At 43.4% G+C, this 25,763-nt stretch overlaps 1 protein-coding gene across 4 annotated transcripts in view; it reads right to left on the bottom strand.

Annotated features, from left to right (window-relative positions):
• The window catches only part of SYT2 (synaptotagmin 2), a 143,393-nt gene that overhangs the window by 42,618 nt on the left and 75,012 nt on the right, over positions 1-25,763 (bottom strand). Inside the window, exon 1 of one of the 4 annotated variants that reach the window (XM_081914439.1) lies at positions 19,332-19,457. The exons of the other annotated variants lie outside the window; for them this stretch is intronic. The gene's annotated coding sequence lies outside the window, so the exon portion shown is untranslated. Of the gene's footprint in view, positions 1-19,331; positions 19,458-25,763 lie in introns of those variants that run through there. 4 annotated transcript variants of the gene reach the window in all.

Genomic DNA, 25,763 nt, shown 5'->3' with positions numbered 1-25,763 from the left:
ATTCAAGGCAAGAGAGAGGAAATAGAATGTAATGTAAAATATACATTAGCCTGGTTCTCACAAAACACTAAACCATGGTAAATAAAACTGTGGCTTGTTAAATTATGGCTTAGTGTTATGTGTGAATCCTGCCCAGTAGCTTAAATATGTTTTGTTTGCTTACTTCTAACAAACCACAATGTGAAACCATGTTTTGTTGTTGGCTGACGAACTTTGATTTGTTTTAACTATAGCTTTGCATTACATGGGAATCTAGATCCCTTTCTTACTTATGTTGTATTTTTACCACTGCATGCCAAGTGGTCACCAAACCACAAAAGGCACACACAAGGCAAGAATACCTGGAAAAAACACCCAAAGCTTTGAGAAACAAAGCATGGTTTGTTTGATTATCTGTGGCAAAACTCATGGTTAACTCATAGCTTGTTAAGCAAATGATAGTTTAGCATTAGGTGAAAACCAGGCCAATGTCACTCATACAGTACATACTCATTTTCTTCTGCAGTACAAATAAGTTTTTGAAGCAACGCCTACAAATACTACATGCCGAAGGTGGTTATTAAGATATATAATTAAACAAGCCAATGATATTTTCTAGAATATGTTCTGGTTTAAAAAAATAAAGATTTATTTAAAACATGTATAGGCAACCTTTCTAGGTCAAACCTCTGGGGGTAGCTTCCAATATGCAAACTGCCATAAAAATTACCCACAAACCAGCACTAACAAGAAAACATTAAAACCAGCATAACAGCACAAAGACAAATGACTAATAGCTAAAACACAACTCAACCAAGCAGCAGCCCAATTAAAACTTGTGCAAAGGTAGTTTTAAACAAGTGGGCCCTTGATGCCCTCTTAAAGTTCTGCAACAAGTGGTAATAATTCAGTGAAATCTTTAGGTTGTCATCATTATAAGACTGCATTCTACCTTCTGCCCAACAGGTGGCCACCAATTAGGAACTTTAGGACTGAATGCCTTGACATACTGCATACTGCTCTTGGGTTCATGTTCTGCCTGTTGGTTTCACACTGGTCACTGTGACTAGATGAACCACTGGCTTGTTTCAGCAGGCTCTTCTTACCTGATCATGAAACTGAATGCAGTGCATCTGATCGTCACCTACACAGTTCGTCCCCACTGATTGATGGGGGGGACACTTGTAGGATCAGCGTAAGTTATTCAGTGTGCACCACTGCCTTCTCACTTTTCCTGTGGAGGTGGTTCAGGAATGAGAACATGCTTTCCAATGAATGTCCCCTACAGGTACAGCCCAAACCCAGAAATGCCCAATTGTGTGGCCAGTCTGACAAAGGAAAAGCAGCAGCAGAGAAATGATTTTCTGCATAGGAAGAATACAAAGGCAATATTTTCCTCAGATATTTGCAAGCAAGTAGGGGAAGCACTGCCTGACCCTGTAACCTGATGGAAGCCATCACTGTGTCACAAACGGAAGTGGATGACAGAAAGTCAGAAAGAGGTCACCAGTGGACACAAAGGTCCTTTCATTCAAAGCTTCTCTGCTTTATAAACAGAAGCTTCTTTGGTGCTTTTCGTTTTCACTGCACATGATTCTAATTCTTAACAGCCTTGTCTGTGTCTTCATTTCTTAGAGGAGAGGAGCGCTGAGCCCAAGGGCTGAGCTAAACTTTTAGAAAGAAAGGCCCTATCTGCACTATACATATAAAGCAGTATCATGCCATTTTAAACAGCCATGACTTCCCCCAAAGAATCCTGAGAGCAGTAATTTGCTAAGGGTGTGGAGAGTTGTTAGGAGACCCCATTCCCCTCACAGAGTTACCATTCCTGGGAATTGTTGGGGGGAACCCAAAAACTGGCTTAGGGGCCACATGGGAGCAGGAGATGGAAAAGGGGGAAGTCCCATTGTGTGAACGGACCTCGTTCTCCTCTCGCATGCCCCATTCAGCACTACATTGAGTTCCACACACAGGAACACAAGGGCTTTTTCTTTTGGATTACAAACTTGTTTAAGCAAAACCCTGCTCTGTGCTGCAGTGCAGAAAAACAGAAACCAGTATTAGAACTGAGGCCAGTGGTCATGTTAAACCAGCACTTAGCACATGGCTGGCACTGCATAAATGTTAACAGTTTTGCCAGTACACCAAGCAGGCTTCCAGGTAGGTGACCTATCAGACTTTTGGGAGGGCATTAATCCTTAAACTGAAACATTTTGTGTTCTGGCATTTGCAGCTGGGATTCAAGCTCATTAGGCTTGTTTTGCATGCCTATAAATAGTCCAGGTTGTCAGTTTTGTAACGTTTAAACGGCTATTTTAAGTCCAATAGGTTCAAGGTTACTGGTTTCTGAACCTTAGTTCCTATGATTCACTGTGGAAATGTTTTTTTCCTTATCTGCTTTTCATTAAGCAGCTCCAAACAGCACGCTAGCTATTGAGCAGGCCTGTCTGCTTCTGCTTTTACCCTGCAACTTCTACACAGATCTTCTGGTCCCACCTTAGATGCACAGTGTGGAGACAAAGTGTTTACTGAGAGAGTGAACTGGTTTGCACATAACAAATGCTAAGTCAAACTATGGCTTAGTGCATATGTGCAAACATGAGGGTCCTAGAGAGATTCACATTGCTGTGCTCCTTTGCCAGTCCTTTTTCTGCTGCACTGCAGCTGAGCATAGCAATGGTTTGATGTCGTATGTTGTCTGAAATCAGATTCATAGTTTGTCTCCTCCAGACAAACCATAAACTGTAAACCCAACACAAACCACGAGCCCAAGTTGCAACCACACACTAAGCCAAACCAAAGTCCCAACTTTATAAAGAAAAATACTTTACGAAGTCCAAACTTCTAAGCATTCCTAAACAAACATTTAAAAAACATTTGTATGTCTTAACAAGAAACAAAAGCTGTTTTCTAAAACAAATCAACAAATAATTCTAGATTTTAATTTATTATTACTGCCTATAGACCAAGACTAAGAACATTACAAATGCAAACACAATTGCTCTATGCAGAAGCAGAATATAAATGCAGCACTCAGTAGTAGGCAGTATGGTGTAGTGGTCAGAGGACTTAGGTTCAAAACCTCACTTAGCCATGAAGCTATCTGTGTGACCTTGGGCCTTAGCCTAACCTACCTTGCAAGAGGAATCAATGAGCCCAAGCTTCATCCCAAATTCATTCCCTTAGCCCCAGCTTGGTGTTGCATCTCAACCAAGTTACCATACAGCTGTACCTTTCATACTGCAATGGTTTGTTATCCCTGCCTTCCCTCTGCAATGGTTCAACCCCCAGTAAATAAAAGGAAGAAATGAAGTATGCCTGCAGAGGACAACCAAGCTCTGATAATCCTAGGCACTCTCCTGCACAAGGGCAATCTGTTTGAAGAGCTCCCTTGCAGTGCAATTTGCTGCAACAGCTCTCCAGGCCTAGGCATCTGTGCACCTGTTAAGGTATTTTCCTCTTCCAAACAGCTTTCAGTTGCCAAAGGGGCAGCTTTCCAATCCCATCCATGTTCAGCTCTAATGCAGAGTTAACTTCATTAAGCTAGAGGAGAACTATCCAGTACCTCTTACAAGGACAATTACTATGACAGCCTCTAGGGGGCTCCATTTGATAGAAAAAGGAAACTAGAAAATGCTGCATAAAATATTTTTTTTGCAATGGTCTGAAACAGACCCAGTTGCCACTAGATTTCAAACAAGAGTTGGCACAGAACTTCTTGGATGTCTCCCTTTGCCCTTCCTTCCCCCAAAATGACAGCCTGGAGAAGCAAAAGAATCTCCCATTATTGTAACTGATTATTAAGTACAACATCAATTTACGTTGGGGTAAGAGTCAGGAGCCCAAATCTTGAACAGGAGACCTATTGGGCTCAGCAGCATGCAAACACAGAAGCCAGCAATGATCTTTTTGCCATTAAGAAGAGCTCAGTCACCAAAGCAGAACAAAAAAACCAGCATCTGTTGAGTTTTCCAATGGGTTCTTACGCTTCAGCTTGTGTAAATTGAAGGGAAATAAATCCTTTGTAAACTATTACAGTGACTAGACAAACTGTGCTTGAACCTGTGAAATGGATAGAATTGGATAGTAATGTAAGCCTTACAGAATGCTGCATCCCTCAGAAATCCTTAAAACAAGCCTCTAAGGTAGGTTAGCATCATTATCCCAATTTGGAGAGGGAGATAGTGTCTCCTTCTGCCTATCCTCTGTAATCCTGAGCAAATTCATGGTGGAAATGAATCTTACATATAGTAAGATCTTTTACCCTTAATATGGGGGGTATCCACAGTATAGGGGTAATAAAACTGAACGAACCTATAAAGATGTTGTGAAAATTGCCGAAGTAATATAAATGAAAAACTTTTATTATTCATAAGCAGTATCTAAACACAAAGCCATTATCAGCCCGCACAGTATGACAACTTCACAGTGATTCCTAACATTATTTATTTATCCCATTATTTGTCACTCTATAAGAAGGGTTCTCTGGGCAGCACAACAACGGTTTCAGCAGCCCATGAAAATAACAAAAAAAATTGCCCAGTGCCAAAAAGAGATCAAAGCAGGTGTAAGACTGTCCTCTCTTGGATAACCTGCTGCAACCAAGGGGCCACTGTGGAAAAGGCCCTGTTGCCTGTAATTCTTCCGCAATACTTTATTTTTTGAGTACTCAAAAGAAGGGCCTCAACCAATTATTTCAAGGCATGGGGAGGTTTATGTGAAAAGAGGTGATCCTTCAGACACTAAAGTCTCAAGGTTGTGCTTTAAAGGTTAAATCCTGTAGTTTAAATTGGGCCTGGAAATAGTCGGTATCCTGCGACGATAATGAAGTACTAGCATAACATGTTCATAAAACCTGGTCCTGTTTATACTCTCCCAGCATTATTCTGCACCAACTGGACTGTTTTCAAACGCAGCTCCATATACAACACATTACAGCAATCCAAAATAGTGCATGGCTCACTGAAGCAAAGTTCTCGCTATTCAGGTAGATTCCTAGCTAAACAGGTACAAGGTCCTGTGGGCCCCTGATGCTATGGGTTTCTAACGACAAAGATGGATCAACAAGCACCCCCAGACCATGATCCTTATGATCCTGAATGATCCTTAAGAGGGAATGTGATCTCCTCCAGAACAGGTTCAACACCACATACTTGATTAAAGGAACCACCCACCAACAGTACTTCCATCTTCTCTGGATTAAACCTCAGTTTATGTAGCCAGACTCTGCTCTAGCAGCTTCACTTGTGTTCAGTGAAAAAGAGAAACAGAGCTTGGTGTCATTCACATGTTGTTGTTGTTTAGTTGTTTAGTCGTGTCCGACTCTTCATGACCCCATGGACCAGAGCATGCCAGGCACTCCTGCCTTCCACTGCCTCCCACAGCTTGGTCAAACTCACGTTGGTCAAACTTCGAGAACACTGTCCAACCATCTAGTCCTCTGTCGTCCCCTTCTCCTTGTGCCCTCCATCTTTCCCAACATCAGGGTCTTTTCCAGGGAGTCTTCTCTTCTCATGAGGTGGCCAAAGTATTGGAGCCTCAGCTTCACGATCTGTCCTTTCAGTGAGCACTCAGGGCTGATTTCCTTAAGAATGGATAGGTTTGATCTTCTTGCAGTCCACGGGACTCTCAAGAGTCTCCTCCAGCACCCTAATTCAAAAGCATCAATTCTTCAGCGATCAGCCTTCTTTATGGTCCACCTCTCACTTCCATACATTAGGTCACATAGTGGTGACCTAACACTCTTAAATCCCTGGATGACCTCAGTCATGCCATGGAGTCAAGCAAACGATATGTTGGGACAACGCCATGGTTGCTTTGGTGGTTTAGGAGCCCTAAGCCACCCTGGTTATGGTGAGCTCAACATGAATGTTAAGATTCCCACACAGAGAGACACAAACTGAGCAATGACCTTGAGAGTCCTCAACACCAAATCAAAAACCACCTATACCAGCTTAGGCAGGGATTCTGATGTACAATAAAAGGTACAAATACTCCAAACTGGCACTCAAAAAATGGACAGAAGTCTGGGGAAATAGAATTCCTGTAGATTGGAAACTGCCCCCCCCAACCCTCAACTTTATGCTGCTGCTGAACAGAGAACCCAGAGAGGGACCAACTCCCCAACCCCACCCTAACCAATCTCAGTTATGCAAGCTAGTCCTAACTCACATCCAAATCAAAGATGAGAGCGATTTTGATATGAACCAACAGATTGGAGGGCATACTGGTAAAGTAACACGAGACAGAAGGGAGGCTTCCTTGTGCCTATGTCTAATAGAACTTCTCATTACTCAGCACGTGAAACCCATAGCACCAGAGTTATAATTTCTCTAAGATCTCATTATTAGTAAAGTATTACACCCATATATGATGATGTGCTGTGACAACTCTTTATCCTATGATTGAGCAACTGAAACAATTCATGGAGCCAGAATACATGTCAGCTGCCAACAATACCGAATGCACATTCGGGAATAGGCAATATATTGTCTAGAGCATAAATCATACTAGATGCCTCTTCTAAGTCATTTGGGTCATTAAATTCAGAGGGTTACAAATCTTTTATAGAAAGGCTCATTCTTCCAAGAGCGGGATTTTACATCTAATTTTTATGTGTTTGTTTATTTTTAGTCATCACTGTGGGCAGTGCCACTTGCTGGTACAGTCCGGAAGAACTTCCATTTTTAATCTTCCGCTGGTAAATGGATCGAAAAGTCCTTATGCCAAAGGGACATGTGGCCTGATAGAAAACTCCAGGATGGAATGTTCCATTTTGGTGCCAAATGAACTGAATGACAGGACCGTAACTCCACATTAAAGCAAACACCCGTTTCATTCTTAGAAATGGTAAACAGACATCCAGTGAAATCGATGAGCACTTTGCATAATTAGGCAACCAACCCTTTGAAGTGTGACCAGCACATGTTCAATTTTTAGTTACATTATTTGATGTGAAAACCTGGAATATTCTCAAAGATCAGACTCATCTTTCCTTTCTTGTCTGAGATGTTCTGATGGTACCATATGTATCCGACATAATGGAAGGAGTGATAAAAACATATAAATCCCCAACTCCACAATTCATATTTTTGTCAGTACTTTTATTTCCTACTTCTCATGTGCTAAGGCACTGGACTGGCAACACAGGAAACTCCTGGAAATAACGTGCTTATGTGTCTAGGACTGATCTAGGGCAAAATTCTTTTCCCCAGGCTGAGACCCTTATTAGAGGACAACAGAAATAAATGAACTGAATATCAATCAATGAGAATTTATCCATCACAACCCCCCTGTTTTTCAGTAGGTACAACTTTGCTACACACAGAGATACATTAGAACAGGAATAAATGCATGCTAGTTTAAAAACTAACAAGCGCAGCAGATGCCAAGGCCATATTAAGACATGCTGTTTGAAAAGAGCTACAGCTCCATAGTTAAGTCAGGTTCTGTGCTTCCAGTGTTCAAAATTCACCAGGCGCATTTAGCACCTGGCTATTGACTACTTGAGACCAAGTGAAGATGTCCAGCTGCCAGGGTGGCATCTGAAGTCTCCACCATCTGGAGGTGCATGCCTGGGGATCCTTGGATCTTGACTGTTGTTTTTTTAAAAAATATTTATTGGGGGTTTTAATAAAAGATATACAAAAATAATAAACAGCATTGCTTTGTTTTAACAAAATTTCATAACTTCTTTAGACTTCCTCACGTCTCCCGCTCCCACTTACATCGTTAATAAATTTTTCCAAGCAAATTATCATCTTATTTGCAATTTTGTAACCACTCATTTAAATATAATATAACAGTTCTCCAACAAATTTTGTTTCTCTTAATCTCACTTATCATCAAATTCCGATCCAGTTTAGTGATGGCCAATTATTTGTAACCAAGCATCCTTCTTAACATTCCACCAAATCACAATATTTCTGTAGATAAATCTTAAATTTCTTCCAATCTTCTTCGATCCTTTCTTCTCCCAGGTCTCGAATTCTGCCAGTCATCTCCGCCAATTGCATATAGTCCATCAGTTGCATCTGCCATTCTTCCAGTGTGGGTAGATCTTGAGTTTTCCAGTTCTTAGCGACAAGTATCCTTGCTGCTGTTGTTGCATACATAAAGAATATTCTATCCTTCTTTACCACCTTCTGGCCGACAATACCCAGAAGGAAGGCCTCTGGTTTCTTAGTGAAGGTATACTTAAATACCTTTTTCAACTCATTATATATCATTTCCCAGAAGGCCTTCACTTTAGGGCAGGTCCACCAGAGGTGAAAGAATGTTCCTTCATTTTCTTTACATTTCCAGCATTTATTATCAGACAAATGGTATATTTTGGCAAGTTTAACTGGGGTCATGTACCATCTGTATATCATTTTCATTACATTTTCCTTCAAAGCATTACATGCGGTAAAGTTCAGCCCAGTGGTCCACAACCTGGATCTTGACTGTTTTCACATTCTATCTGTTATATTTTATCTGCACAACTAGAGTGAATTTCAGGAACCAAAAAGTCGTATTGAAAAATATTATTCTCAAGCCATCTGGCCCCAAAATGGCAACAAGGCATTCCATTTTGGTGACTGTAACCCTGGTTTAAGGAGCCATTTGGTGTCTAGTTTATATACCTGAGTTTCTAACACTGATTCTAACTCCAAGCACCCAGCATGCACAGTCAGTGAGTGACCTTCTAGTTCAAAGATAAGCCAAAGACAAATTTCTTACAAATGAAAAATATTGGTTTTGGTCCATATGAAACAGAAGCTTAAAAGAAGGATAGGTGACATAATTTCTTACCAATCCCCAATTCTCTTTCTCAAGGTCCCTGGAGTGAATTAAGATTTTCAGTTTCAAAGCCATTAAGGCAGAAAACTAATTTCCCACAGACATTCCCCCAAGTTAGGAAAAATTAACCGAGGAGCAGACAGGAATTTACACTGCGCTGTGTCAAGGGCTGTGAACTTGACTGGCTGTTTATTTGGGCAGACTGAGCAATCCTAGCCAGGAAGAACCATTTCCACTGGATAAACACTTTCTCTTGATCAAAGGAGGAAGATTTCGTGACCTGCCTTCATGCTTCCCACAGCAAACTGCTGTCTGAATTGAGAAGAACAACACATAGCTGTTAGCTAACACTACAGCATACCTGACAAATCAGGTTTGTACCTTTCTATACAGACTAGGCTTCCTTCATGTCATTTCTGGGCAGTGTCAGAATTCACCCTTCAGCAGTGGCATAGCGTATGCTACTGCTGCCTGGGGCCAGGGTGTGTGCATGTGCCAGGGGGGCAGGGTGCAGTACAGAGGGAGCCCATTTCAGCAGCCCAGCGCTCCCCACTAACACCACTAACTTCAAGACCACACTCGCAGTGGTATTGGTGGTGACAGTGGTGTGAGTGCTCCCAACAAGCTTCTGTTTTTGGTTCAAAACTTATTTTCTAGACTTGTCCTGACAATCTTTCTGCCTGGACCCACAGCCCAGCTCAAATCAGATCCTGATCAGCCTCCCATCCCAGAGGAAAATCCTGCAGAGGCTCCCATACATTTGCCTTCAACTTGGACTTGCTGTTATTCATGGATGTGGATAAGTTACATTTTTGCTCTGTAACAGTAATAAGTGACAATTAAACCATTTTAATTTAGATAGCAAGGAACTCTTGGGGAGGACCAACAACCACAGCTGCTTATACCTTTCAGTCTCTCCAGCAAGTCAATCTCTTCAGCTTACTTGCAAAAAACAGAAGCAGTTGCTCCACGCAGGCTCTAACTCCCCAGTCAATACATGCTAGGGATACAGCCTGGTGTTATGTACTTTCTAAGCACCTGATTGGGTGATTTTTGTTTGCTATTATAAGCTACACAGAACCACAAAGTGTCTTGAGGCACTTTGAAGACTAGGTATATTTAATATGGCATAAGCTTTTGTGGACTGCCACTAATGCCATAATAAATATATTTATAGTTAAGAGCAATCCTATGGAAATATCTGCAGCTTAGGATACAGCAGTTCCCCATCTGATTCCCAGCTCAGCCTGTGTTAAGTACCCAACTGCAGCTCAGCGTGCGTAACTTGCTCATCCTGGCTCAGCTGGCTGGGCCAAAGCTGCCTGAACTGAGGCTGGCATAAGCCCCAAAAGATGGCATTCCAGGGGCAGGACCAGAAAAGGAGGACTTAGGCTGGATTCTAAGCCCATTCAGCCTGGTCACATGATCTGGCAACACAGTGCAGAACTGTATTTTAAAGGCTTGTTTTCCCCTCTGCCAGGCTTAGGCAGAGCAGCAGCAGCAGCCTTGTTGCTGAAAGGGGTTTAGATCTGGTGTAACTTTATGCCAGCATAATTTAAACCTGCTTGCCTTAGACCATCTTATTGTGCGTATGACAATATTCTGTTGTTCTTGATGCAACAAACTAACATGGCTACCACTTTGGGTGGTGGGGAATGCAGAGACTTAGCATTCTCAAATAAAAAAATCAATCAATTAATGGATCATCTTGAAAAGCATGGCATTAAGAACACAACTCAATGATGTATCTTTAGATTTTAAGATGTGTTTTTGGTTTCTATGGGCATTTGCAGTACGTTTTTTCCTGAGACAAAGAAGCCACTCCCACAATATGCTTCATCTGGTGCTATGGTCTACACAAGTATGCTGGTTGCACCCTTACAAGAAAGGATGAAAGAATGGTGGTGACTCCACTATGCTTTCATATTAAAAACCCTTCTTCATACTGGGTTGTTAGAAATTTGCCTAGTAATTTGCACTGAAATAGCAGAAGAGCTGCCCCTTATCCACAGTTTATTCATCCTAGCTATTTTCACATTTATCTGAATGTTAGCCTCATCACCTGTCCAAAATGTCTAAGATAAGCCACAATGTTTGAAAGTGCCAAAAGAATAAAATCAATTGCATGTAGTATAAGCAGGAATATAAAGCCTCGCCAAATCCCCTCAAATTAATAGTCCAGCTCTGTGTACCCTCCTGACTCAGCTTCGCCTAACTCACACAAGAGTCTACAGGACTACAGGAATATGCTTAGACTTGGACCATTTCCAGGGAGAAATATATTCTAAAAGAATCGACAGCACTCACACATCACACTTCTCCCACCCCAAATGCATTGAGGGTAGCAGAGCCAAGTGGGGGAGAGGCAAAGCAGTGGGATCAATGGGGACACCCCCTCTCTCTCCTCACCTCAGCCTAATTAAGTGAGACTTTAGACATCTGCACAGAGGTACAGCCATCTACTGTTGAAGAAGAAGAAGAGGAGTTTGGATTTGATATCCCGTTTTATCAGTACCCAAAGGAGTCTCAAAGCAGCTAACAATCTCCTTTCCCTTCCTCCCCCACAACAAACACTCTGTGAGGTGAGTGGGGCTGAGAGACTTCAGAGAAGTGTGACTCGCCCAAGGTCACCCAGCAGCTACATATGGAGGAGCGAAGACACGAACCCGGTTCCCCAGATTACGAGACTACCGTTCTTAACCACTACACCACACTGGCTCTCATGTTGTCTTGCTATCATGGTAGAACTGGATTTCATAGAAGACTAGCAGAAAGTAATGCTTGGCTATCAAGCCCAGCCTTAATTTGCCAACCCCTGCTCAATAACTACCCACAACATAAACAATATTCAACATTGTGAGCTCCACTATATAGTATTGTGGTGGGGTTTAAAGGGCACACTTCATTTCTAACTGGCATAAGAAAGTACACTATATTCTTCCTTACCTGTCATGCTGGATCCATCAACAGCAGTAGCATCCCCAGGTACATGTACTTAGAAGCAAGCTGCACAGACTTCAATGGTACTTACCTTGAGAAAAATACAGTCAGCTTTCCATTCTAATTCAGCTTAAATCCTTTATCAGAGCAGGAGTAGCCAATGCATTAACCTCTAGATGTTGTTGGACTACAACTCCCATCAGTCCCGATCTTTCACCATGCTTGCTGGGGTTGGTGGCAGTTGTATTACCCTGCCCATGCGGGAGGGAAATTAAATTTGTCCTTGAATTTTCAAAAGGAATGATCTGATTTTATACTGAAATAATTGTAAACAAAGCAAGCATTGACTCTGCCATATTGATAGCATTACTGTACATCTACGATAGAGTTCCCAAATCATAAATCTATGGTTAGTCCTTGAAGCTCTCCAGACAAGGTCCTTTCCTCCCAAGTCAGCAAATCATTTATCTGGGGGAAAGTCATTCAGTTTAGATTACTTTAAAGAAGTGATCTAGTCTGAAAGGAGACACAAACAAAGACAAAATATGGTGGCTAGCAATCGTCTTTGTCATGCCCTGTGTAAGAACCGCAAAACCTGTCTTCCATGTTCAAAAAAACATGGGAGCAAAAAGCAGGTGCACAAATGACTCCTGCTTATTGCACTGGAAGTGGCAAATGCGTGTGCACCTTTCCTTACAATGCAGCGATTCACAGAGCAAGTGTATACATGCTGACTGTGAAGTAAGTCCCATTTAATTCAATGGGGCCAACTCCCAAAGGACATTCAGTTTTAATCCAGTCTTCTGTAACATCTGCAGTTCTTCCTAATTTTTAATCATCAGATAACTGGACTAGTCAGACCACAGGCACATTTTGCCTGATGCTGTTAACCAACTGTTGTCGTCAGCAGCAGTTGGGATTATTGGCGCTTGGAGCAGCAGCTCTCCAGGGAATAAGGTAAAGGTCAGCTTTTCATCATAAGATCCTTCAATTAGAGATAAGCACGTACAGTTGCCTTAAGCCAGCCTCCCGCAACTTGGTGCCCTCTAGATGTTTTAGACTAGAGCTTCCTCCATTTGCTTCAGCTACCACAGCTGCTGGTGGCCAAAACATCTGGAGGGCACCAGGTTAGAGAAGGCTGCCTCAGACCAAGTCATACCATTTGGTCCTGTGCTGTCCATTTCAACTGGCAGCTGCTCTCCAGTGGTCCTGTGCCACCCGAAACTCTTTTATGCAGATGTGCCAGGGGTTGAACATGAATTCTTCTGGATGTGCTCTACCACAGAGCTACGCTGGGAATGGATCCATTTGGAATGCTTTTACTCATTTTAGAATTGCAATGGTTTTAGCTGTCCTTATAATTGCATATTATGTGGTTGTAATGCAACCTGGGACCTTGCGGTAAAGGGCAGATAGGAAATCTGGAAAACAAACAAGCAATTTGAAGTTGATGATTTAGATTCCACAAAGCAGGCATTCATCAAGTGAGCTATGCTCCATGCACACAAGGGAAAGTCTCTGTTGTTTGTTTGTTTGTTATTGTATTTATATCCCACCTTTCCTCCAAGGAGTGCAAGGTGACATACATAGTTCTCCTCCTCCTTGTCCTATCCTCACAACCTTAAAGGTCAGGCCTCTGCTCCAGAGAAGCGGACACGGAGCAATGGATCCAAACTACAAGAAAGAAGATTCCACCTAAACATTAGGAAGAACTTCCTGACAGTAAGAGCTGTTCGACAGTGGAATTTGCTGCCAAGGAGTGTGGTGGAGTCTCCTTCTTTGGAGGTCTTTAAGCAGAGGCTTGACAACCATATGTCAGGAGTGCTCTGATGGTGTTTCCTGCTTGGCAGGGGGTTGGACTCGATGGCCCTTGTGGTCTTTTCCAACTCTATGATTCTATGCTACAGTGAGCTCATCCCATCAGTGGTGCTCCTCTCTGCCAGTGGAGACTGGTGAAATGAGGCCCACACTTCCTCCTAGCCAGTCATCAGCACAGGGGAGATTAGGATTGCATCCCTAGTACATAAATGGCTTTAATGCATTCACTACTGTAGTTTCTCATTATAATACGTATGCCAAGGCCATACAAGGGATGAGGTTTTAGTAGGTAGCACTCTGTTTAAAAATGAGCACCTGGTTTTAAAACTGTAATGCGTATCTGAATATAAATTTTATAAGCCTTGCTTTAAATCTGATTCCATAATAGTGTTGATGTTACTTAATAAGATTTAGCCTCACACCATGCTTTTCTCATGTCTCAACTATTTCGAAAACTCAAACCCTGATGCATTTTGTATGCTAGGATGATAATGATGAGTTTTACACTGTTTTAGAATGTTGAATACAAGCGCCCTTAGAACTGTTTTTATACAGCTACCAAATCTATTCTGTGCTAATAGCTGTCCTTGAAGTGGAGGCTTCTGACCTGAAGCACTTTGATGTCCACTGTCTTTCAAGTGCACTTCCAAGGTCCCTTTGTGCAGGATCTGTATACAGAGGAGCTGTCCATTCAGCTGGTGCTACTGAAGCCCCTAGTGTCTGATGCTAGCAAATGCATCCTAGCACAATACTGGGAGACCTTACACTGATTTCAGGCGTTTGCAGCTTTACATGGATTGCCAATCAATCAATCAATCAATCAATGCATGCAGGGGGGAAGAGAATGGGAAAGCTGTAAAAACTGCTGGCATTCGCATCAGCCATTGGGAGAGCATTTGGGTGTGGCTGGAGTCTCAGTGGAATGTGGAGGGTGAAGGAGGTTGCAAAGAGATTAGAGGCTACTGGAGAGATTTGAAGAAGGCCTTGAAGAGCTATAGAGAAGGTTGGAGGAATTTGCTAAGGGTTTTAAAATGGTTTTCTGGGTGGTGTTCTGGATTTATGTGCTTTTGCTTATACACGCAATAGCCAGGGATGTAACTTCCACATAAGATGTGATCTGCTTGTAATAACATTTCCACTTAAGTTTACTCACACCCTCTCATGCACTGTAATAACATATGAGAGTCCAAGGGAGTGTACTGCAAAGTCCCTCCTCCCTCCTGCTAGGTGCACATTCAGAGGTTGTGCAGATGTCCATGCATTAATTTCCTTCACAATAAGGCATTTCCGGAATGGTTCAGGGTCTTGCTTGCATTCATGAGCTCTACCCATAAAAATCTATGTGGAGGGTCCCTCCACACAGCCACCAAACACACAGGTGATGTTGCCCATGTGCACATTGGTAGCAGTGGGTGAGGCTTTACAGCACAACTCCTCATGAACTTTTTCAATGCATGAGGAAGTTTGAAGCCTGTCCCCCAGCATGAGTAAGAAATGCTGATTTTCTAGTAGCTTCAGAGTCTCATTTGCTCCTTGTCTTCCTAAGGAAACTGAAAGTTTTCCCAGATGGACAACTTTACTCTTCTGGTTTCGAAAAGGCTGAAGAGTAGACTAGACAGAACTCTGAACAAACAAGGGTTCTGAGATCCTAGGAACATAGGAAGCTGCCTTATACTGAGTCAGGCAGTTGCTCCATCAAGCTCAGTACTGTCTACACTGACTGGCAGCAGTTCTCCAGGGTTTCAGGCAGAGGACATTCCCATCTCTTAATGGGAAATGGTGGGGATTGAACTTGGAAGCTTTTGCTTGCAAAAAATAATAATGCTCTACCACTGAGCTATGGCCCTCCTCCTGTTCCTGTTACAGAATAAAACTTAGTTCAGATTTATCTCACCTTCATGAATGAGTGCACAGGCCAAGGATGCTTTGGCTAGCTGCACAGCTGGCACTGACACAGGTTTCCTAAGACCCTACACAGCATTTACATATTTAATATAAAGGGAAGCTGTGTCCAGTTTTCCTGACCTTCAGCAAGGTTTAATTGCTAGTGATTGCTAACCCCAGAATATCAGAGCATCTCCCAATGAAGGCAGCTCTCAGCCTCCTGGAACTAAAATATCATATTCATTTTGGATGTGACTTGCATAATGCCACTGAGAAAATAATATGCAAAGCCAAGGAAATTTTTTATTTTAATTTAGCAAATTTACACCATGCCTTTTGGGGCAAGGAATTCTCCAAAGCTGTCGGGGCTCACAGTGCCTTAACTCTACATGTTAGGTAAGGAATTGCACTAGGATGAACCTGCAGAGACCCAGAGAAATCACAGGAGGGTTACAAATGGGTACATGAATCAAGAGAATGGACTAGAACATGGATGGCTTTAAAACCCCGATGGTTTTTTAAAAGGAACCAGAAAAAATCATGGAAGGTTAAGGCTATCAGAAGCTACTAGCCATGATGACTGTGCGCTACCTACACTGTTGAAGTATGCCTCTCAACGCCAGTCCATATGTTCTTATGAACTTTAGAGGCTCCAAAAACAAGCATGCGATTTTGCAGCAAATCTCAACCATAGGTCTCCAGCCCCACTTGCTAAGACTTCTAATCTGAAAAGGCATTCCAGGTTTTTCTGCTGTTAGATGGTAAATGGCACTTTAGGAAGTCAGAAAGACATTTGTGAAGTTAGCCAAACCAGGCAACAAGAGTACTGAAATATATTTATTTCCTGCAACACCATCTAATGCATGTTTACCCAAACATAAGTACCACTGATATTCAATGAGGCTTATGCCCAAGGTACTGTTCATAGGATTGTAGCCTCTCTATCCATATGAGCCCAGGCTCTGCATGCATGGTGGTTCTGCTGGTCCACAAAGCCCTGCCTGGAGAGAGGGGTGTTAACCTAATCCTAAATATTATTACTATTGTTATTAAGAATTTATATGCCACATGGATTGGATTACTTTTCTTTTTATTTGCAGAGTAAATCTATCAGGCAATATGTAATCTTCACACCAGTCACTTAGCAAAGCTGAGCAAAAGCTTGCAGACTAACATTTGCAGACTTCATTTCAAACACATTCATTTCAACGAGATTTAAACCAGAAATGATTGCTACATCCAATGCAAAATTGCAGGTGTGCTATAAAACCCATAGATTCCAAAACACTACTGAACTTTGTACTATTTATCAGTATTTTCTCTTGACCATGGGGAATTAATTGCTTGCAAGGCTCAACTGGTTAACATTTACACAGCATCTTGAGACCCTTGGAGCGAAGAAGCTATTGGCAGAGATTCTAGCGATGCAGAGCACAATGGTGGAATATATTGTATTTCTAATCAAGGTATGCTCACCAGGGAGGCATAAACTAATTCTAACTTGGGGCATGTTCTCACTAGCACATATTCCTTTAGGGCACTTTATCCCCAAGGGCTTTTTAGTAACAGAAGAGAACACACAAAGTTTGAGAGTTAGCAGTTTCAGTTCTAACTCACCACTGTCCCAGATGGAGCACTTGGGGAGAATATATATCCCTTCGGTAATCACCAAACGCAATAAAGGATGCTTGAGCAGAATGTAAATGGGAGAGAATCAATGTGATGCCCTCCAGATATTGTGAACTACAGTTCCCATCAGCCCCAGCAAGCATGATCAACACTCAGGATTTATGAGAGCTGGCATTACCCAGCTTTTAAAATACTGCAACCCAGTTGTGAGTTAGGATCCACCGGCTGAGGACCAGTGATCTAGAAGTAAAAAAGGATGGTGTAGAATCAGCTAGTTGGGACCCTGCTGTCACAGTGACCTCTGCTGTGAAATGTTCAGGTCAATGTAGGTGTAGAACAAACCATCACACTGTGCAAAGAGTGTCTGGTAAGGAAGGGCAGCAGGAGAAAGCCTATGGTCCCATAGAGAAGCATCTTTGGGCAGCTGTCTTAATACACCTGAGTCCATCATCTCACCACGCATACAAATACATATGTTATCCAAATGTTATCTTTCCCAGCTACTTTACCTGTTTTGAGGAAATTTCATCCTCCCGGCACTCAAGAGTTATTTTATAGGTCTGACAATGAAACCCCCACCTAACACCACACATCTATTGTTGCGTGGAGCATGCTCACATAACTATTTATCAGCACTTATTGGCTATTACCTGTGACATCACTGGTGGCATGTAATGCCTTCCCTACCCAATACAAATGATGTTTTGTGAACTTTTCCCAAAAAATGGTTACTTTTTAAACAACCTTTTGGTCCTCACCAGACTGAATACTTCTTAGTGTGCCATTCCTTAAACACTGTTTGTGGAGCCTTTTAAAAGGGAGACGATAAAATCAATCAAGATAACATAGAATCATAGAGTTGGAAGGGACCCTGAGGATCATCTAGTCCAACCCCCTTCAATGCAGGAATATGCAGCTGGTCCATACAGGGATCGAACCTGCAACCTTGGCATTATCAGCACCATGCTCTAACCAACTGAGCTATCCATGTATTGCATACTGTATATCTTTCTCTTTTTTTGCAAGCCTTCTCCCCACTCCCATCATTTGAAATTAGTTCTAGGTTGTACAGTCTCCCTCCCCAATATTGGAGTGCTCAATTGTGTTTAAATGCATACACACACACACACACTTGATCTGTTTCAGCATAGCTACTACCACCTCCCCTTTGCAGCAAGGCCATTCCCCCATCCCCTACTGTGCTACTCTTACTTAATGAAGGCTAAGACTAGCACAGCAATTAAAAACGTGAGGGCTTTTCCTCTTGCTATCTGTTCCCCACAAGATAAACATAACTCCATATGGTCCAATACAGCAAAAGTCTCCTTATTGAAAGGAAGTTCAAGATCTTGAGATTCCTTTTTTTTTTAATGGATATCCCATCACACAAATTCTGCATACACACCCTTACCTGAAAGCAAGTTCTATTGAACTGAATGGATTTTGCTTCTAAGTAAGCATACATAGGATTGTACTGCGAATCTGAAGGGCACCATCAAGCTTTAGTTTAGCACTTCACAAGCAGCGAAGCTTCCTCTTATGCCCCCCCCCCCCCGTTTATAAATCCGCAGCGGGCTAGTCAGGCTTTGCAGCCCCAGGTGTCTGAGCCAGGACTACATCGGGCAACCTGTGAAATGCATCTGAGCCTGTGCAGAGTGCCAACTCCCCCCACCCCCAATGTCAATGGCTTCTAACGGACAGCTCGAGACGAGGCACACCTCTCTTCTTTTGCAAATGACCCACTGAAGACCGCCCCACATTGATTTTTTTTTCTGCTGCAGGGTTTACAGCCTCGGCTTCGTTTCTAAATAGGAGGGCTGAGGCGCGGGGGCCGGAAAACACTCTGCATATACTCAGCGGCACTATTTGGGGTTGAGCCCCAAACCCTCTCCGGCAAGAGCCCCTGTCTGAAGCCTGGCAGGGAGGCGCCAAAAGGCGAGCGAAGGCGCCGCCGCCGCCTTCTGCAGCGCGGGCCGCCCGCCCTCTGCCGCCTCCTGCAAACTTTCGCCGCAGAGCCTGCCGCACTCCCGGGGACGCCACGCCAAGGCCGGCCCCCTCCTTCCCGCCAGCCGGATTCCCCGGCCACGCCGCCTAGTCCACCGCCTCGCCTCCGAGTTTGCCAAGGCACTTAGCAGAAGGCGGGCGGAGAGAGCGAGTGTGTGTGTGTGTGTGGCGCGCTCGAGGTCTGCTGCACTTTTGCTGGCGAGGAGGAGCCGCACTGTTGGGGGATTCCCTCCTTCCTTCCTTCCTTCCCTCCCTCGCGCGGGGTCTCCACAAGCCACGAGGAGCCGCAGCCTTACCGGGTGGGTCGGTGGGCGGCCGGGCGGGACTCCTCTCAGCGCCAGCCTGGACGCCGCAGAACTTGGGCTCCTCGCGAAGCTCCCATCCAGGCGGCGGATGCGGCGGCGGGGCCTCCCTCGCTCCCTCCCTCCCTCCTTCGCTCTGCAGTAGTACAAACACACACCGCGCGCCCCGCTCCCTCCGCCTCAATTGTCATGCTTCTCACATCCGGCTGCATACAGCGCGGATGGGCCCGGCCCTCCCTCCTTCCCTCCTCGCTGGGTGATCCCGGAGGGAAATCCGGAAGGCGGACTCCTGGCCCGAGCCAGGGGGTCGGGGGCAGCCTCGCCTCAGCCCCTCCCCGGGCGAGGACCAAGTCGGGACAGGCAGAGCAGGCGCCTGGAGCCTCACTGAGGGCTACTGAGGGCCACACGCCTTTCCCTTCGGTGGGTGAAGCTCGAGGCAGCAGTGGGCACAGCAGCGAATATGACCGTGACTTTGGTACTGTAGGGCTAGTTTACACTCCTCCCTGTCCTCTATCCGCTGGACAGAGTTCAAGGACGCTATTGTTTTCTTTATTTAAGGTAAAGGGACACCTGACCATTAGGTCCAGTCGTGGCCGACTGAGGTTGCGGCGCTCATCTCGCTTTATTGGCCGAGGAAGCTGGCGTACAGCTGTGGCCAGCTTGACTAAGCCCCTTTTGGCGAACCAGAGCAGCACACGGAAACACCGTTTACCTTCCCGCCAGAGTGGTACCTATTTATCTACTTGCACTTGAGGTGCTTTTGAGCTGCTAGGTTGGCAGGAGCTGGGACCGAGGAACGGGAGCTCACCCCGTCACGGGGATTTGAACCACCAACCTTCTGATCAGCAAGTCCTAGGCTCTGTGGTTTAACCCACAGCGCCACCCGCGTCCCTACATGACTTTGGTACTGTAGGGCTAGTTTACACTCCTCCCTGTCCTCTATCCGCTGGACAGCGTTCAAGGACGCTATTGTTTTGTTTATTTATTGCATTTATATCCCTCCTTTTTTCCTCCAAGGAGCTCAAGGTCGTGGACATGGTTCTCCCCCACCTCATTTATTGCCCACACTAACCCAGTGAGGTAGGTCAGGCTGGGAGGCTGTGACTGGCCCAAGGTCACTCAGGGAGCTTAGTGGCCAAGTCGGGATTTGAACCCTGCTCTCCCAGGTCCTAGTCCAACACTGTAACCACTACACCAGCTAATAAAAGCACTCAGAGGGGGCTGGCGCCCACAGACAGTATTGAGAGCTGCATTTTACCCCCTAGACCTGAGGTTCCCTACCCCCAGGGTTAGAGAGACAAGGGCACAACAGCAGTCATTTCCCCTTTCCTCCCTCTAGCTTGACAAAGGTTATGGTCCAGAGAATTCAATTTCTTTTATTGTGAGATATAAAATATTGATGCAATCACAGTTCTGCTCCAGTGCAATGTGTGATCTGCTATAAGGAACTGGTTTATATTCTGGTGCATATTTCACCAACAGCGTTATGAGCATGTGGAAAAGACAATTCTATATAGTTAACTTAAATTAGGGCTATCCCTACACATTTGGGACTAGGAGCACAGCTGAGAGATCGGACAATGAGATTTACAGCACAATGTGCACTCAGAAGTAACCTTACTTCTAGCTGGCATACTTCCAGGTAAGTGTGCATAGGATTTGAGCCATAAACACTATTTTATTCAAGAATTTATAAACTACACTTTAAACAGTTTATAACTTTGTTTCAAAAGTTTAAACAAATAAAAATGTCAAATGCTTCAGTATAAACTGGTTTGCAAAATCACGCTGCTATATGTTGTCAAGCACTGATTTAATTTAGCATAGAGGGGAGTGATGAAATGTTTGTGTGTCAACTTGCTTCTTAGCACATTATCCACATGTTACATCACAAGAACTGGGTCCATGACACATGCCTCATATAACTTTAAAAACTGCCAACAGACTTTTTTAAAAAACAAAACAATGTTTTTACATCCCACTTTTCTGTATAAAGTACACCATGCAGGCTATGTAAGTGGAGTAATAATACCATAGGTTGGGGTACTAGTGTGTCATGATGTGTGTATAAAATCAACAAGCATGCACATCTATGTTGGGATAGTTGACTATCAGGAAGAAAAAGATACCCTAAAATAGAAACAAATTTACTTGCCTGGGAATAACAGCCTTTCTTTAGTAGTGGGTTTGCCTGTTACTGACAATTTTTAGCGACTTTACTATTTTACAATTTATTAAAATATTTACAGTCTGCCCAATATCAAATGATAGCAGAGTGAGACACACAAATAATGAAAACTCCAGATCCTCTTAGGTCAGTTGACTGAGCTTTAATTTGAACCTTTCTCTTCTGTTTGAACCTAAGCTTCCTCATTACTATAACTTGGGTAGCCAATGTGGTGGCTTTCAGGTGTCATAAATTACAACTCCCACCATCCCTGACCATTAGCCATTAGCTGGGGTTGATGGAAGTTGGAGGCCAAGAAATCTGGAGGGCAGCAGGTGGACTACACAATGCATCCACATTATCACCCCTGCTGGAGGTTGTATGTTGCTAAGTGAAGGCAGGAAAGGAGCTTGGGTCCGATTTCCAACACTGGTTTCAACTGGATGGCTGCTGTGCCCCCCCCCCCACCGCCCAAGGTGGTGAAACATGCTGTGAAGCAAGAGAAATGCCTTCCATCCGTGGATACATTAGGGGTGCAGTCCTGTTCACATTTGAGAGCAGGTCCTATTGAATTCAGGTGTCCATGTTTCCATAAAAACTTTCCTAGGCTTGGTCTACATGGCTGTGATCGTATGCTCCATCAAATATAACAAACACTTCCTAGTACATGCAAAGGATTGTCCTCTAGGTTCTCTTGTTCACTGCAGTTAGAACATTGGAAACTGATTTATTCTGAGTCAGACCACTGCTCTGTCTAGTTTAGTTTAGTATAGTATAGTCTGGCAGCAGTTATTCAGGATTTCAGGTGGACATTCACAGCCCTACCTGGAGATGTAGGGGATTGGACCTGGGCCGTTCTGCATGCAAAGCAAGTACTCTGCCACTGAACCGAGAAGGTCAACATTTCTGCTCTGAACAATAATTCCCATTTAGGATAAGGTGCTTGAAATTGCAAGCAATTAGGCAGGAATATTTAGAGGTTCTATGTCTGGGTGTCACACAAGTGCCTTCTGAAAATGGGACAGTCTGTTCCAATCCTCCTCCACATCCAGAAAAATTGATTTCAATTGATTTCTGAAAATAATTGATAATGCAATAAGGGGAAGAAATGTAGCTAATGCTATAAGGAAGTTGGTCAGGCTATAAAGCTGCCTGGCTCGAGATGTACAGCAGCAGCAGGAGAAGCCATTGCAAACTGCCATTGATTTGATCATAACCAGCTAATTGATTCTAGCCAAGGTCTTTCTCATCTCAGAGACACAAGATTCCCTTATTAAGCCTGGCATTAGTTTCTGCCTCAGCCTACACCACAAATTTAACAAGAAACAAATTACAGGAGTGGAGTCCTGTAGTTCATAAGTCTTCTGAGGTTAATTTCTTTGTACTTCTTGCAAAATGGGGGAAAGTTCTCACTTGCCTTAGTGCACAGTCAAAAACGTCAAAGAAAAGAATGGTATTTCAGTTGCAAAGCATGAAAACCAAATATGAGATTACATGTGCAGTTGTGTGCAGGGAAGGCAAATATATGAATCCCAGTGGCCTGCGTGTATGGGATGGATAACAAAGAATCAGCTTTCTGGATTCAAAACATGAACAGACTTTCCAATAGGAAAGAGCTCCAGTAGCAGAGTTTAAACTCACAAAAGTTAAGCAGCAGCATAGTGTTAGGAATATATGTTACTAGACTTATCTTATCCCATTTACACGGCTCCCCTCTTTCTACTCCTTTTGCAAGGAACAGACCACACACTTCTAAGTTTACTTACAGATTCAAAAGACTGATACATGTGTTGTTCCATGCATCTGCAAGGAGAACACAGGCAAACTCTTATTAGGAAGAAAATACAGAATATAGTTCCAAACATGTGTTCTAAGTTTGAGAGCAAACTTAACCAGAGAGAAAGTGGTGCAGAGAGAAAGGAAAAGAAAGATGCTCATGGAGGAAAGGGAGTGTGACCTAGTTAAGTCTAGGAACAGAACTCTGTGGTCCCAACCCCTTCATACACTAACTAGCTCTCAGGCATAGTAATGTTTGCAATTTCCCACAGTGTCTATAACTTTAATTCTACGCCTACCTTTAGTAACCCTGTGCACTAAAAGAGACATAGAAAAATAACTCATAGACCTCCAATACAACATCATAATGTACATACAAACAGAATTTTCAGATCTGTATTTTTCCACATACTACACCAAGTTGATTGAGTTATACACATGGATAGCAATGTGCAAATCCATCATTTTTTTTAAAAAATCTCCATTTATTTCTAGAATAAATAACCATTTTTGCATGCAGAAATGCGCAAAGATTTGTACTAGGATGGAGTGTTGGCAAAGATAAAAACTGATAACAACATGGTCTAAAGACAAGTGAAGGGTTTTCCATACAGAAGCATACTGGATTGCTAGCAGAGACCAATGCAAATATAATTTGCTTCAGCTGTTTCACTGCAATTGCAGAGATCTGGGTTAATGTGGGAGATTTTCAGTGCCTAGAATTCTTAGCTGCAGTCTTTCTGGAACTTCCAAACATGGTGTATTTTGCTCATCCTGTGCAATTGTGCAGATGTTAGGACCTATAGGCTAAGCAAGATTAATGTCTTCCTGGGGAGGGGCGATAGATTGCTCAGGAAAATATGGTTTGCATACAGAAGATCATAAAGGCAGTTTCAGGCATCTCCAGATCTGAGAAAAACCTACGCCTAAGGTCCTGGAAAGCAAATGCATTTTGAGTAAACACCACTTTCCTAGATGGACCAATGCCTGGACTCAGACAGCTTCATATGTTCATTGAGTCTGATAGAGGTCTATACTGATCACAAGTAAGAAGCCCATGCGCTGCCAAAAAGGAGGATTTGCATCACCAGAAAAAGAGGACAAAAGACAGCATGCAATTTGCATGTGCTGATTTATATGTATATATGCAGATATATACATAATTACTAGAATTTAAATACAACTCACCATATTTGCTTTCCCAGCACACTAGGAATAACTGCTACGAATTAGGCAGTGCAGTATTGCAGGTACAAACACAGCAGCAACTTTGTGTCCCATTCTTTGAGCACTTACAATTGGCTCTGCCCTTTGGGATTGTCTGTCTAAGATGCACCCCACTGTATTGAACATTGACAGGGGGTGGTCTACGTCTGGGCTGCACCGAGAGTGGCTAAGACATAAAACAAGGGGTATCCCATGGCACCTTTAAAAACATACAGATTTACTGCACACATGGCATGACATTTCTCCTTTCCTTTTTATATTCCCATACTTTCTTGGTGCTGTGGGAGACATAAACTCTCACTGATTCAAACATGGGGGCTTACCTGTAGAATAAGAGAATAGGAAGGGACCTTGGAGATCAATAAGTCCAAACGCCTGCACTGTGCAGAATCTACAGTGCAGGGTGCAATTACAGGATCCCTGATAAGTGATGGTGGTTTAGCATCCTTTACACTACAGTATTTCAATATCCGTTACAACAGTCCTATAGGGTAGGCTAACATCATCCCCATATTTCATGAGCAAGTTGCTGAAAATGGGTTGAATGGCCAAGATGCAATTTGGACCAAGGTCTTCCTGGAGTACAGATCACACCCTCAGCCACAACAGCACACTAATTCCCAACTCCTAACCCCATCTGAGCTCTGCTATGTGATACACATCACAGCATACATTGGAAGCCACCTGCTCCTGCATGGTAATTGATTTTTCCAAGGAAGGCGAATGATGAATGTCAACACAGTACAAAGAGGAAGGGTAGCGAAACATCAAGGGGAGTGCAAGGCATCCAGCAAGCTATGTGACAGGATTTTCCAGACTCATCACACAGCTGATTGCTTGCAGGATGAGGACCTGCAGGGTAGCGCCAGCCTGGGCCTATTCAGCTGTGGAGGTGGTTAACTTCTTAATTAGAAAACACTGGAACCGCCTTTTATTTTCCCCACTGAGCAGATGGATTAAATTGCTTGTGAAGACACTTCATTTCTTGCTCTGATTATGGAGGGGCTGCGCTGCTGCCCTAACAGCCTCTCAGGGACAGCACTTGAGAAGCAGCAGTTAGGGGTGGTGCTTTCCCCCATTTTTAAGTCTCTTTCTGTTAAAGCAAAACAATTCCCATCCATTTCCCCCCATCACTGATTACTAAATGACTTTTGGGCTTTCTTTTAAAGCTTGTCTACAAGGCAATGTTGTGTCGTGTTAACTAGAAGGATGAATTTAAAGTGTTTTTATTAAACCAGTGTCAACTCCTGTTTGAG

Source organism: Podarcis melisellensis, assembly GCF_964234715.1.
Source record: "Podarcis melisellensis genome assembly, chromosome: 6".
NCBI lineage: Eukaryota > Metazoa > Chordata > Lepidosauria > Squamata > Lacertidae > Podarcis > Podarcis melisellensis.
This window is presented reverse-complemented; position numbering and strand designations above follow the sequence as displayed.